Here is a 13,471-nt window from a genome sequence, read left to right as displayed (position 1 = left end):
AAGAAATAAGAAATGGACTACAATGAAGGAAATAAAATGTGAGAATTATCAACAATTATGTTAGAAACTGAATTTTTATAAATGTTATTTAAACTCAATGTTCATTCTCTTTCCAAAAATTTAATATCAATCTTATCTAGAAATAGGAGAAAAATGAGATTTTCTAAGTGAACATCAATTTTTGCAAAAGAAATATAATTGATATGCATGTATCGAATAGCAATTCTTCACTCTGGCATACAAACTAATAAAAATATTTTTCTCTCATTTATTTTCAAGCACACATGTTTGTATTCTCTATTATCTGTACAGGAAGGAACACTTGAATTGGCCTAAGGGTTCTTTTGATTGTGAACACTAAACTGTAATTGAGATGCCTACACTTAGCTCCAGTATTTGTGTCGTCTCAGTATTTGTATGGATGCAAACTCAAATACTTCTCAGTCTCAAAGTGATTATGATTATTAGATTTGAAGTGACCCTTTTAATCTTTGCATTTGGCCTGGTTTTATGTCAGTATACAAAAGCATACAATAAGTAGTGAGTGATAGCTCTGAAATATGGTTGCTCTTCTCATCTAAAGTATTACAATTGGGGAAAATAAATCATTAATGGGTGAATGAAAATCAGATGGAAGTGACTTAAAAGTACCTGTGCTCTAATGTTTCAATAGCTTGATGACAAGATGTATGCTTCTGATTTATGAATATTTGTTTCCATGGGGAATCTTCTAAAGCTGCCCTTCATTTATGATTTGGCTCCATATTTTTTAATTTTCTACAGATTGTAGGTAATAATATGATTCTATAAACTGCTGGTTTGTTATTCTTCTTTTCACATTTGTTGGTCTATGCCAGTCACATGTGAGCCTAGGGAACGCATGGAATTGGTATTAAAAATGCACGCCCTGAGCAAAGTTTTCTTCCTTGGAAAGTTTTTTCTGCAATTTGATCCACATTCAAGTGGGAAACTATTAGGATATGGCACTGCAAAATGGCTACTGATATCTCAAAGCATAATAGCCTGTATGGGCAAATACCATTCAGCAGGAGCACTGAGTGAACGATCACGGACATATATTCTCTATTTCAATAACATGGCCGGGGATTAGATACAACGCAGTGTGCTGGAGGCACTCAGTATGCTGGGGAAATTTGTCATGTGCTCCTTCAGTCTTTGCCTACTGGTTTACGCTACCATCAGAGATATTATTCTACACTACATAGTTAATGGCAGAACTAATATTTTAAAAGTAAGTTAGGAGTAGGCAGCACCAAAGATTAAACATAAACTGAGGCTCTTGCAAGTTTGGCCCGAAGTATGCCAGCTTCTAATTTTTCTGGGTAGTGTGTGGTGGAAATTAGCCATAATTCTCCCAGGATGCAGATTTGCCACCGGTGCTCTCCTCTAATTATCTCTGATCGGGCTTATGTGGTAGGAAGTTGTATTTCAGTTGCTGTGATTGGGCCCAGGGCACAGCTAAGTCTGTAATTACTAGCTGGTTAAATCAGAACTCTTTCGGAGTCTAGCAGCCATTTGTGTAAACTGACTCAATATTTTTAGACTATAACCTTGTCCTGTTATGCTTTTCTGAGAACTAAGAAATGAAAAATGAATAGCTAAGAAAAAGCAAGTTTGTCAGTAAATTAACAAAAATGCAAAATTAGAACTAGCTACAAGCAGAAGTATTCATTGTAGGGAAATTATACACTTGCTCAATAACCTTTCACGGAGTAAAGAGAGGCCTTTAGGATACTTCCAGTTTAGGAAAACCAAAACTTTAAAATGTGTTCCTCCAGTTGACCACTGAGAATATTAGACAAAGAGCAGGTACCAGAAAACCCAAATTCAAATTCCAACTCTTCTGTTGTGGATGTGTGATGATGTTACAAAATATCACTTAAACCTCTCTGGTCCTCAAGTTTCTCATTAAAAAAAAAAAAAAACTTCCTAACTGTATCACAGGAGTGAAACAACATATATAGAGCATTTAATGGCATCCATGATACAATAATTATACTTAATAAATGCTTGATAACAGTAATAGTAATTCCTATTATTGAAGCAAATAGGTTTTTTCTGGGCTCTCCAGAGGGACAGGTGATTTCTAGGCCTACATCCTCTGTCATTTCCTGCCAGTTGCTAATGAGAATTACATGACAGAGTTAATGAAGGGAACTCCTTCAGGTTGAAATGAGCCAGTTATACGCTTACTTGAGATTGAGACTGAGAAAAGCTACTCCCTAATGGTATAAGTTTTTTTCCTCTCTCTGCAAAGTCCCTGAAATGGCACAGTTGATAAGGCTAAAGAAATTAGTGCATAAACAATCTAATTATTTCCAAAAGAAATGAATACTCATAATTTAATACCGGTGGTGCTTAATAAACAATCCTTTCACTGCGTAAACAAAGGAGGGAAACTGTAGTTTAGAGACATCTAAGTGAAATAGCTTTTGGTCCTTTATGCATGTATTCCTTCAGACTTATATTCTATCTGTAATTACTGCTCATCTCTCAGATATGTACCCTTATAAGAATCTCGCAACACAGCACATAAAAATATCCCTAATCAAATGCATATGTGTGGATCCTGTGCTTTGCTAAAAGTGGATTAAAAAGAGTTGGAGTCACTTGTTTATGTCTTTGGGCAGCTGCGCTGTTGGATCCATGCCACCTTGATTCCCCACTGAAACAAAGAAAGCAAACTCTGTTTTCAAGAAAATAATACCTAACTCTTTGGCCAAACAGTTGTCTCAAAATGTTATCCTCCTTAAAGAACACCGTAATAATTACAAATATATGATTAAACAATATTTGGAAAGATCGCCTCTGTATATGAGATGTTTAACTTTCCTCATCTTAAGCCACCAGGACCATGGTCATTTACTTGGGCTTTAAAGGGCAACACCTGACATTTGGTCTTTGCTGGATTTAACAGGCTGCTTGTAAGCTTAAAGGTTTTGCCTGGTTAAGTCAGGTTTTATCACAGAGGCTATTTACAACTTTACACTGTCTTACAGAAATGTCAGTGTTTGCCATTGCTCTGAGCTAGGCGTGGCAGCTCAAGGTTTATCCCTGAGTAGCTCTGAAAATAGAAGGTCCTTGGTTTTAGGTTTATGATTTTAACCCCCCACAAGCAGCCTATATGAAGCATTTCTTTTCGCTAAGGCTCGTCTAAGCCTTCTGGATGACTGGGCAACAGCAGTCTTTTGAGGAACGTTATGCATATAGCTCTCTGCCCCATTGTAAACAGCCGGGACGTTTTCCTTTATATTTTTCCTGGTGGAGAAAAAAACATATTTTGATGATAAGCTTGCGAAATACATTTTCTATGGATTCTGTGGAAATAACTATCTCACTCAGTATGGAAAGTTAAATTTCAGCTGGGCTTGCACAGCAGCTTGGCAGGCCTCTTGTTGACTCCCTCAGGGATTTCTTACAACAGTTGTTCTAAATCCAAACTGTTCCCACTGCTCCCAAGCCCTCGGTTCTACCCCATGTGTACCTCTTCTCACAGATGACCTCACCACCTACTTCACTGTGAAGACTGCGGCCACACAGGCTCCCTCATTTCCCCTCCCTCAAACTGTATAATGTGTGGTGCATTTGCCTGTACTCTACCACAACCCTTCTGTCTAAAAAGAAGCCATGTGTCTCTTTGTCCTTGCCAAGACCATGTCCTCTACTTGGACACTTGATCCCATCCCCTCTTCACTCCACATAAAAAATGTTTTGTCAGCTATTTTTAGAGACTCCTTCCTTGTCTCCTACTCTATATTCAGGGTTCTCTTGGCCTTGATCCAAGTCAACATTAAATTTCTCACCTTTCTTTCACAAACCAAACTTCTCACTGACTCCTTTCTTCAGATCATTTCACTCCGTAACCCCTTGCAACCTAGTACTGACCCTGCAGTCTGTTACCTCTATTCAAACTCTGCCTTGAAAGTTAGCAATGACCTCATAATTGGCAGGTTCAATGGCTTTTTCTTACAATCCACCCTGGCTGACCTTGCTGCACTTCTGACCACTTCATCCATCTTAAAAGTCTCATAATGGTAAGTGAAATAAATCAAACACACAAGCGTGAATACTGCATGGGTTCTCTCATATGAAAAACCCAACTTATAAAGCACAAAATAAAAGATAATAGGAAGTAGGGAAATAAATCTTTCTCAAACTCAAATGAGAAGAGGATCAAGAGATGGAGGGAAGAGCAAGGGAGGAGAGAAGAGAGGGAAGGAGGATGAAAACAGGAAGTAAGATGTGTTGTGTACATGTGCCCACTCCACACAAGAAATGTAAATAGCATGCACTGCCAATATGTACTCATAAAAAAATCTCACCCCAGCTTCCAGGCAACTACCCTGATTTTTCACCTACCTCTTTGCTTCTGATTTGTTTCCTTTGTTGGCCCTTCTTCCTCTATCCAAGAAATGCAGGCACTCCCTACAGGTCTTGTCCTTGGCCCTCACCTTTTCTATACACTCACTTTTCATCAAAATACACACCTTTTGTTTTGAGGAATTAATACATTTTTGTTGCTGTGAGTTGAATTTGATATTTTGGGCAGCAACTTTAGGTGGTAATTCCACATACTCAACTGATTTTTTCTATGTAGGCACCCACTTAATCCGCATTCAGCCACAAATTCATGCATCAATTATTTTCTGAGCACATACCACGTAAGCAAAGTGACTATATAATTTAACATTCTAATTTTAGGGGCATGCTAAATGTGATAGGCAGCACTATTAATATTTATGTCAGAGAAATAACCATAAACCCTGATTCTCCTGGGCAAAGTAAGACACATGGTCACTCTAAGTATAATACTATCTAGGTATTGTAGAACAACAAAAATAAACTGTAAATTTATCCTGCACCCAAAGGCAGTTGGCAAAGCAGAGTGACAACATCTGCACATAAATAAACACAACACTCAGGTGATAACCTAATAGAGGTTCAGATAAACTACACTTGGTTGTCAGAGTATGAGGAGGCTTATCTTCACCTTGAAGACTCAATAAAAGTTTATGAAAATGTCATTCAAGCAGCTTTTGGATATATGAAGAGGGTGACTGGCGGGGAGGTGAAGGGGAAGGAAGCAGTACGAGCAGGACGCTACACACGGCACATCAGTGTGCTATGGAAAAGCGCCACATTTAGGGGGACGGTGTGCAGACCGTTGACATCTCCGTTACTTGAAATATTTTACATTTTAATTAACTTTTTTGTTATTCCTAAAGTGAGCAATTGATATATTTATTACAAAAAATTATAGTAGATGGCAAGAGAATGCCATTTTCTACCAGTCAGTAGAATGATTTTCTGACAGAAGGTATTTTGAAGAGACCTTTTTCTATTTTGAACCAAGAACCCGTGTTGACTGATGATGATCCTGAGCATGAACAAAAGCGTGAAAGAGGAACTTGTGACATACAAATAGATCAAAGAGGCTACATCAACATGACTAAAGCATGGGTACATGAATGCATAGTGAAAAGAACTTGAAAAAGTACATTCAGACCACACTGTGAATGCCCTTGAATCTCAGCATAAGAAAGTCAAACCCTTGCCAGACAGGCACAGATGAGAATGATTTTAAGAAACTGCCTGGGACCAGGCATGGTGGAACATGCCTGTAATACCAGCACTTGGGAGCCTGAAAGAAGATCACTGTGAATTCAAGGCCAGCCTGGGCTACATAGTAATTCCAAGGCCAGCCTGAACTATATAGTCTCAAACTCCCCACAAAAAAAAAAAAAAAAAAAAAAAACTTTTCTTGGGGCTAGGGTGATGGCACATGCCGGGCACTCCAGAACTCAGGAGGATGAGGCAGGAGGGTCACTAAATTTGAGGCCAACCCAGACTACTTAGTGAGTTCAAGGCCAGTCTGAACTATACAGCAATACCCTGTCTCAGTAAAAATGTTACCTTGGGAATAATGTACAAAATAGTTTCATGGGCAAAGACTGGAAGTGGAGAGACCAGTAAGAAGGCTATTGGCCTTCTAGTGTAGGCCAACATTTCCTACAGTGAGCTCTGTGGAGCTAACTCTATTTCTTCTGGATTTTAATAACTGTGGATAGCAGGAGAACAGAAGCAGAGACCATTGCCTGTATAATTCAACTGTACCATGATTCCATGGATCTGAATATTCTGTATCTCTCTGAGTGGTCTGCCAGAGCTTCATCATCACATGCCCCAAATCAAACTCATCATCTTCCCCCTTAAAACTATTTTTTCTGTCATCACTGCCACAGAATAAAGGTGGCTTAATACTATAGAATTTCAAAGAGGGAATTGAGGACTGAAATGGCAGTACCATGAAATAAATCTTCAGAGATGCAGACTCATTCTAGGTGCAAATTTTGATGTCTTCAAGGTCCAATATAAATGCTGATATTCCAGCCACTATTACATCTACATTCCAGATGGTATACTGGCAGAGGAGGAGAAGAAATATGTGAGCTCTACCTTCTTAAGGAGATGTCCTAGAAGTATCATATCATATGCCCACTTTTATCACATGAACCAGAACTTGGTCATGCAGCCGCATGCAAGGAAAGCTGAGAAATAGTGTCTTTTATCTGAGTAACAGTATTCCCAGATAAAAATCCACTTCCTCTTACAAAAAACATAAAAATAGATGTTAGCCATTAGGGAGTAACTGGCAGTATCTGCTACAGATGGTAAAATTGTTAAGACAGGGAGGGAGAGCAAGGCAAGGAGGAGGTGCCAAGGATGACAAGCTTTCCAGCCTGAGTATCTGAGAAAAGCTTCTCTCTTACTTGCATCTGTACCTAATTGTGACATACTCCAGAACAGACTTACGTGGTTTAAAGGGGAGCTTTAAAATAGTGTCCGTACTTGGAGCAGAATAGAAGATACTACACTAAGTAGACTCGATTATAGCTACACATTTAAAGTGGCAAAAGGAAAGAACCATTCGTTGTCCTGCTATTACAGACTTCATGAGCAGGAATCACAATCTATACCACCAGAACCTCAAACAGATGTTATAGGAACCCTGTGTTACTACCATTAAGCCTTAAAATTACATTTCTAAGGAATTCAAATAATTACCGTTTTTTATATTTAATCTAGTATACATTATAGTCATATAAGCTATGTAAGATACAACTAATCTAATGCTCATCTCATTGATAAGATCAGGAATGAATCGGTGCTTATGGTCATAGTGTTTCATGGATTCATTCCAGCACCAAGCCCTGTTCTGAACTTTCTAGCAAGCAGGCTTTTTTCCTCCCAAGCAGGCTGGCTGGCATTCCTTTCAGTGACACCCCAAAAGGTGCCTAAGTGCAAATACAAAGCCAGAGGCAGGAATGAGATTAGGTCTAGAACTTGACCCTTAACATACCTAATCCTGATCTACACGAGGTGGAACAGATGTGTCTCTCTCAACTAGAATTCCTCATTTGCACAGGCCAACCACCCAAAGGTATATTTGAAATATGCTGCTAGATTTCCAAGAACCCAGGCCCAAATGGGTGAGAACCATCTGCAAAAGGCACCTTCTCTATTCTGGACTTGATTAGCAGATATGAGAAGGAAGAATGGCAGGGACAAACAAAGGGACAGAGTAGACAAAAGGTCTTATTTTTTGTTTTGTTTTGTTTTGTTTTGTTTTGTTTGTTTTTCTCCGGTACCGGGAACCGAACTCACGACCTTGCGCTTGCCAGGCAGGCGCTTTTGCCGCTGAGCTAAATCCCCAGCCCCTATTTTTTGTTTTGGTTACTTCTTTTTGGCCTTGGATTTAAAAAAGAAAACTACACAACGAAACAATATCTTAATGAGACAGGTCAGTATTTACAGTCCTTAGGAGCCGCGTGTAACCTTTCTGTTTCTCATCTGTTAAGCAGCTTGGCCAGGATCACATACCAAATCAGTGACACAGTCATCATGAGGCCTCCAGTGCCTGGTTCCCAGTTTCTTATTTTATATAAGCCAAGTGACAGAAAAGAGGGGGAAAGTGGGTCAGAGAAAAAAAGTGGTCAAAAGACTGTGCTTCATAATAAAGCCAATTACACAAAGACGCAACATTTCTCATCTATAAACAGAAAAGTAAGTCAAGACCCTGACATCTTTCTTTTCCAGTGGACAGAGAGAGGCATGTTTCAGTGGTTAGAAGAACAAAACTATGAATCTACTGTACTATCACTGCCAACTTTTATCTGATGAAGCTCCATTTCTTGCAAAGTTAGGAAAACAAACAAGCAATTGGGTAATACAACAGAGCTATAAAAATCCTGCTATGTAAACAAAGTATGTTGCACGCTGAGGAAAATTTGTTTAAAACCAAAGACAGACTTGAAAAATATTACTTGGTAGTATCTGTTCCTTAGCTTCCTGATCATCTAATTGCTTCTTCATAAATTTATTCTCTTGGTTTCTTCAGGAATCTTCTTAAATTCCTACATTTCTAATCCACCTTTCATAACTGTCTCTCATACCATACATTGTGGTGGTGCTTCATTCATAATAATTATTTTTTAAAAAACGCTTTTGTTCTTTTTTAGACAGGCTCTTGCTATGCAGTTCAGGCTGGCCTTGAGCTCACTTTGTAGCCCAGGCTGGCTATGTAACTCAAACTCACAAAGATCCTCCTGCCTCAGCCTCCTGAGTGCTGGGATTACCAGTGTGCACCACCATGCCCGGCCTCATAATTATTTTTTTTAACCTTGGCTTTCTAGCTCAGATATCTATTGGCTGTTCTGGCTCCCCGCAACCACCTGTGCTTCTCCACACACACGAACACTAGACAACTTCTAGACTTTCTCCTACAAGCACAGTTGTTTATAACCACCAGGCTTACACAGTGTTTGGGGGTAGGTAAGGACTGAGAAAATGAATATTCCCAGGCCCTCCTTAACCAGAGTGATTCCTCTTCACCAACCACCAACTAGAAAGCCCCTCTAGAATACTATGCAGCATTCTTAGCTGTAATTATTATAGATTCTTATCACTGAATGCCAGGGTGTGAAGAATCCCAGAATACTAGTGATAAACCTGTAACTCTGGAATGTTTCCTATCAGGAACTGCCCAGGGAAAGAAAGGAAAAAGAAAAAGGCCTACATCTTCAGCATAATACTCTGCCTACCACTTGCCCTACCTGATCCACCGCAGCAACTCCACACAAGGAACTTGAGTTGTTGTACCAAACGAGTTGGAGATTATGAACCAGAAACAGTCCACCAAGGCTTCCGCTCAGGTAACTGCTGGAAAGCTTGTCCTGGCTTTGTCCTCGCTCTGTGGGGGATGGGTTCTCTCCTCTAAATAACTGCTCAGTGTTACATGCCACAGTCATCCTTACTCTCAAACCAATGAGTGATGCTTGGCCTCACCAGCTAGCATTCAGACCCTGACGCCATAACCCAGTATCAATATCCATATCTGGCCCCCTCCAGTTTCGGTGACACTTTGTGCACCCCTCCAAGACCAGAGTTTTGAATCTCATCCAGTTTTTCGCTTTGCTTATTTTGTTTGCCAAAACAGAGGTGGAGTTATTTTATTTAAATTACAAAATTACTAAATTCTCACTGTACAAGCTAGAGAGACAGAGACAGAGACAGAGACAGGGAAGATAAAGACAGAGAGACACAGAGAGAAATACAGATCAGCCAAGAGAGAATGATATAAAAATGAAAAAAGTTATCTGTGATCCCACCACCAAGAAGGTGCCCTCTTCTGCCTTAGCTAAAAATTTCTTCATTAAATCCCGGGGAACGACACCCATTCTAGTTGTGCCGAACTCTGATAACTCCCTGCAATTAAATGTAACACCACAGGCACAGAACGAAGAACACAGTGACAATACGTGAAATTCTCTTTCTCACTGGATGCTGGCTACAAGATGAATAAGTGAGACCGCTGTGCCCATCGACGTTTAAGGCCCACAGCCACGTTAGTCACCTAAGGCGGACATCCGGGGTATGTAAGCACATAACTTCAAGTATCTGATTTGTACCCCCGCCAATGCTCCTCAGAGAGCTAGGACACTCAGACATCAATCTGAGGCCTTTAAGAGGTTTTGAGAAATTGAGATATTTGTGTGTGGGGAGGTGTACATACATATACAAACAAATCAGACATTCGTATATAATGTTCTTTAATAGTCAATAATTTTTAGCTGCTTGATTTTTTATCTCATGTTTCTGATTTGAATCGAAAATCTTCAAATGGATGTTTTAATTTTTCTGAAGCAACTGTCTATTGCAAGATCTTTAAGGCTGAAACTTTGCAAATGTATTCTTTTAAAAACATGATGATAAATAAAAATACGACGACTTTTATATACCAGGACACCAATCAATTGTATGTAGCTCTCATTACTCTCCCTCCGTCTGCTCCAGTTTTGTAAAAATTTCAATTTTGAACTGCTGTGATTCTAAAATAAGGGAAGACCTCCACCCTGTGGTGATGATTTGAAATGCACCAAGGAAAAGGCCACTACTCTGAATCCAATTTTTGGGAGTCTATATTGCAGACTACATCTTCCAACAGACAGTAAATCTTCTTCACAATATGCTGAAAATGGCAAAATGGACAAAGCTAAGATTAAACAAGGACTTCCAGTTGGTCACTGGACTTAGTACTGGATAAGAAAGTACATTTAATGTGGCAACACAATGACTGGAGCCTTTTTACTCGATACACTAATTATTATTGAGTACTTGTGCAGTAGGTTTCTCTGTGAGAGGTACAGATAAGTGTACATATATATGAACATATTAATTTAATACACAATCCTATAGTATAGGCACTCTTATCAATTCCATTTTACAAATGTGAATGTGAGGCCTAGAGAGGATAAATAAATTATCTGAGTGCACCAGCTACCTCAAATCTTAGCCTGTCAAGGATGGTAATCAGGACTGGTGTCTGCTCCTGCTGCTTTTGCCCCCTAACCCATAGCCATCATGTGTGAGTGCATCTCTATCCACACTGACCAGGCTGATATCAAAACCCTCATCATCTGCTGGGATCCTTGCTGGTGGAACATGACATCTACCCTGATGGGCCGATGCCAAGTAACAAGACCACTGGGACAGGAGGACATGACTCCTTTAACACGTTCTTTTTTTTTTTTTTTTTTTTGGTTTTTCTCCGGTACCGGGAACCGAACTCACGACCTTGCGCTTGCCAGGCAGGTGCTTTTGCCGCTGAGCTAAATCCCCAGCCCCTAACACGTTCTTCAGTGAGACTGGTGCCGGCAAACATGCCCAGGGGCAGTGTCTATAGACCTGAAACCCATAGCCATTGATGAAGTTGTCACTGGTACCTACAGCCAACTCTTCTACCCTGAACGACTCATCACAGGCAAGGAAGATGTTGTCAATAATTATGCCAATGGACACTACACAATTGGGAGGAGACAGCTGATCTTGTTTTGGACTAAATTCATAAGCTAGATGACCAGTGCACAGGTCTATAGGCCCTCATTGTTTTCCAAAGCTTTGGTGGGGGCACTGGCTCTGGGTTCACCTCTCTGCTGATGAAGGGTCTCTCCATTGACTATGGCAAGAAGTCCAAGCTAGAGTTTTCCACTTACCCAGGCCCCCAGGTTTCCACAGCTGTAGTTGGGCCCTACAACTCCATCCTCACTACCCACATCACCCTGGAGCACTCTGATTATGCCTTCATGGTACACAATGAGGCCATCTATAACATCTGCTGTCAGCCACCAGGCCACATGATTAGAAGGGAAGTCGGGAGGAACCGCTAGGCTAAGGCCAGCCCTATAACATCTGTTGTACAAACAATATTGAGGACCCCACATACACTAACCTTAAATGCCTTATTAGCCAGATTATGTCTTGCATCACCACTTCCCTCAGATTTTATGGAACCTTGAATGTTGATCTGACAGAATTCCAGGTGCACCTGGCGCTCTATCCCCATATCCACTTCCCTATAGCCACATATGCTCCTGTCATCTCTGCTGAGAGAGCCTATGATGAACAGCTTTCTGTAGCAGAAATCACCAATGCTTGTTTTGAGTCAGCTAACAAGACAGTGAAATGTGACCCTCACCATGGTAAATATGTGGCTTACTGCCTATGGTACCACGGCAACATGGTCCCCAAAGGTGTCAATGCTCCCATTGTTGCCATCAAGACCAAGCACAGTATCTAGTTTCTGGATTGGTGCTCCAATGGCTTCAAGGTTGGCATTAATTATCAGCCTCCCACTGTGGTGTCTGGTGGAGTCCTGGCGAAGGTACAACAGGCTGCATGCATGCTGAGCACCACAACAATCATTGCTGAGGCCAAGGCTCACCTGGAGAACAAGTCTGATCTGATGTAGGCCAAGGGTGCCTTTTTTTACTGGTACATGGGTGAAGGGATGGAGGAAGGAGAATTTTCTGAGACTCAGGAGGACATACCTGCCCTACTAAAGGATTATAAGGAAGTTGGTGTGGATTCTGCTGAAGGAAAGAGAGAGAAGGAAGGAAAGCGAGAGAAAGAATGAGAGGAATAGTAGTTATGCATTCCTTTAAACCCTCACTGCATGTCATACTCTCAGAAAGTTGGCTTCAGCATAGCTGACAATCCCTAAGGTTTTCTGGTTAGACTGTCTCTGCTTGATTATGGCTGTGGTCTTCCATGATCATGTCTCTTTTCCATGTGTACCCCTTTGATTTTTCCATCAGGTCACAATTAAGGCTTTAAGAAAACAAGGACAAACAAATTACTTAAGGCCCCATATCTAGTAAATGGCAGAGCAGAACTTGAAGCCAGCTAATCTAGTATCTAAACCACCCTGTCATGCTGCTTCTCTATAGATCAAAATTGATATGGTTTCTATCAAAATAAACAATACTAGGCCATAATGTTGTTCACATTCTTTCTTAAAATAGCCAAAGGCAATACAAGACCCTCAATTCTATTCATGTTCCCTTTATGGCTGTCATATATTTTTAACTGTTGGCTTACCTCCCACACTCTTCGCTACCCTGAAAATTATTCTATTTGTGAGTTTTGGTAGAAAGTCTCATAGCTGAGAGCCTAGGTTTTGTGTCCTTTCACCGTCTATCATCTGCCTTCTCCCCCACCAACCCTTCCCTATCTCAGCCCCTTCAAACATCATTCATTTAAAAGTCATGTTGAAAATGACACATTTATTTGCAGATGACATGATATTTTACATGGAATACCCCAAAAACTCCACAAGAAGACTCCTTGAAATAATTAACAAATTCAGCAGCGTAGCTGGATACAAAGTCAACACCCAAAAATTGATAGCATTCCTATACATGAACAACAAACAGACTGAGAGAGAAAGTAAGGAAACCATACCTTTCACAATAACATCCAAGAAATTGAAATATTTAGGAATCAATCTAACAAAAGAAGTCAAAGATCTCTTCATTGAAAACTACAGCACTCTGAAAAAAGAGATCAAAGATTTCAGTCAATGGAAAAATATTCCTTGCTCATGGATAGGAAG

General features: G+C 40.2%; 1 pseudogene; it reads left to right on the top strand.

Moving 5' to 3' along the window:
* The first annotated feature begins 10,941 nt into the window (after positions 1–10,941).
* LOC102018643 lies at positions 10,942–12,472 on the top strand (annotated as a pseudogene).
* Positions 12,473–13,471: the final 999 nt, after the last annotated feature.

The sequence above is a fragment of the Chinchilla lanigera genome, unplaced genomic scaffold, assembly GCF_000276665.1.
Source record: "Chinchilla lanigera isolate Chin_1 unplaced genomic scaffold, ChiLan1.0 scaffold00133, whole genome shotgun sequence".
Taxonomy (NCBI): Eukaryota; Metazoa; Chordata; class Mammalia; order Rodentia; family Chinchillidae; genus Chinchilla; species Chinchilla lanigera.
Note: the sequence above shows the minus strand (reverse complement) of the source record. Positions and strands in the feature narration are given on the sequence as shown.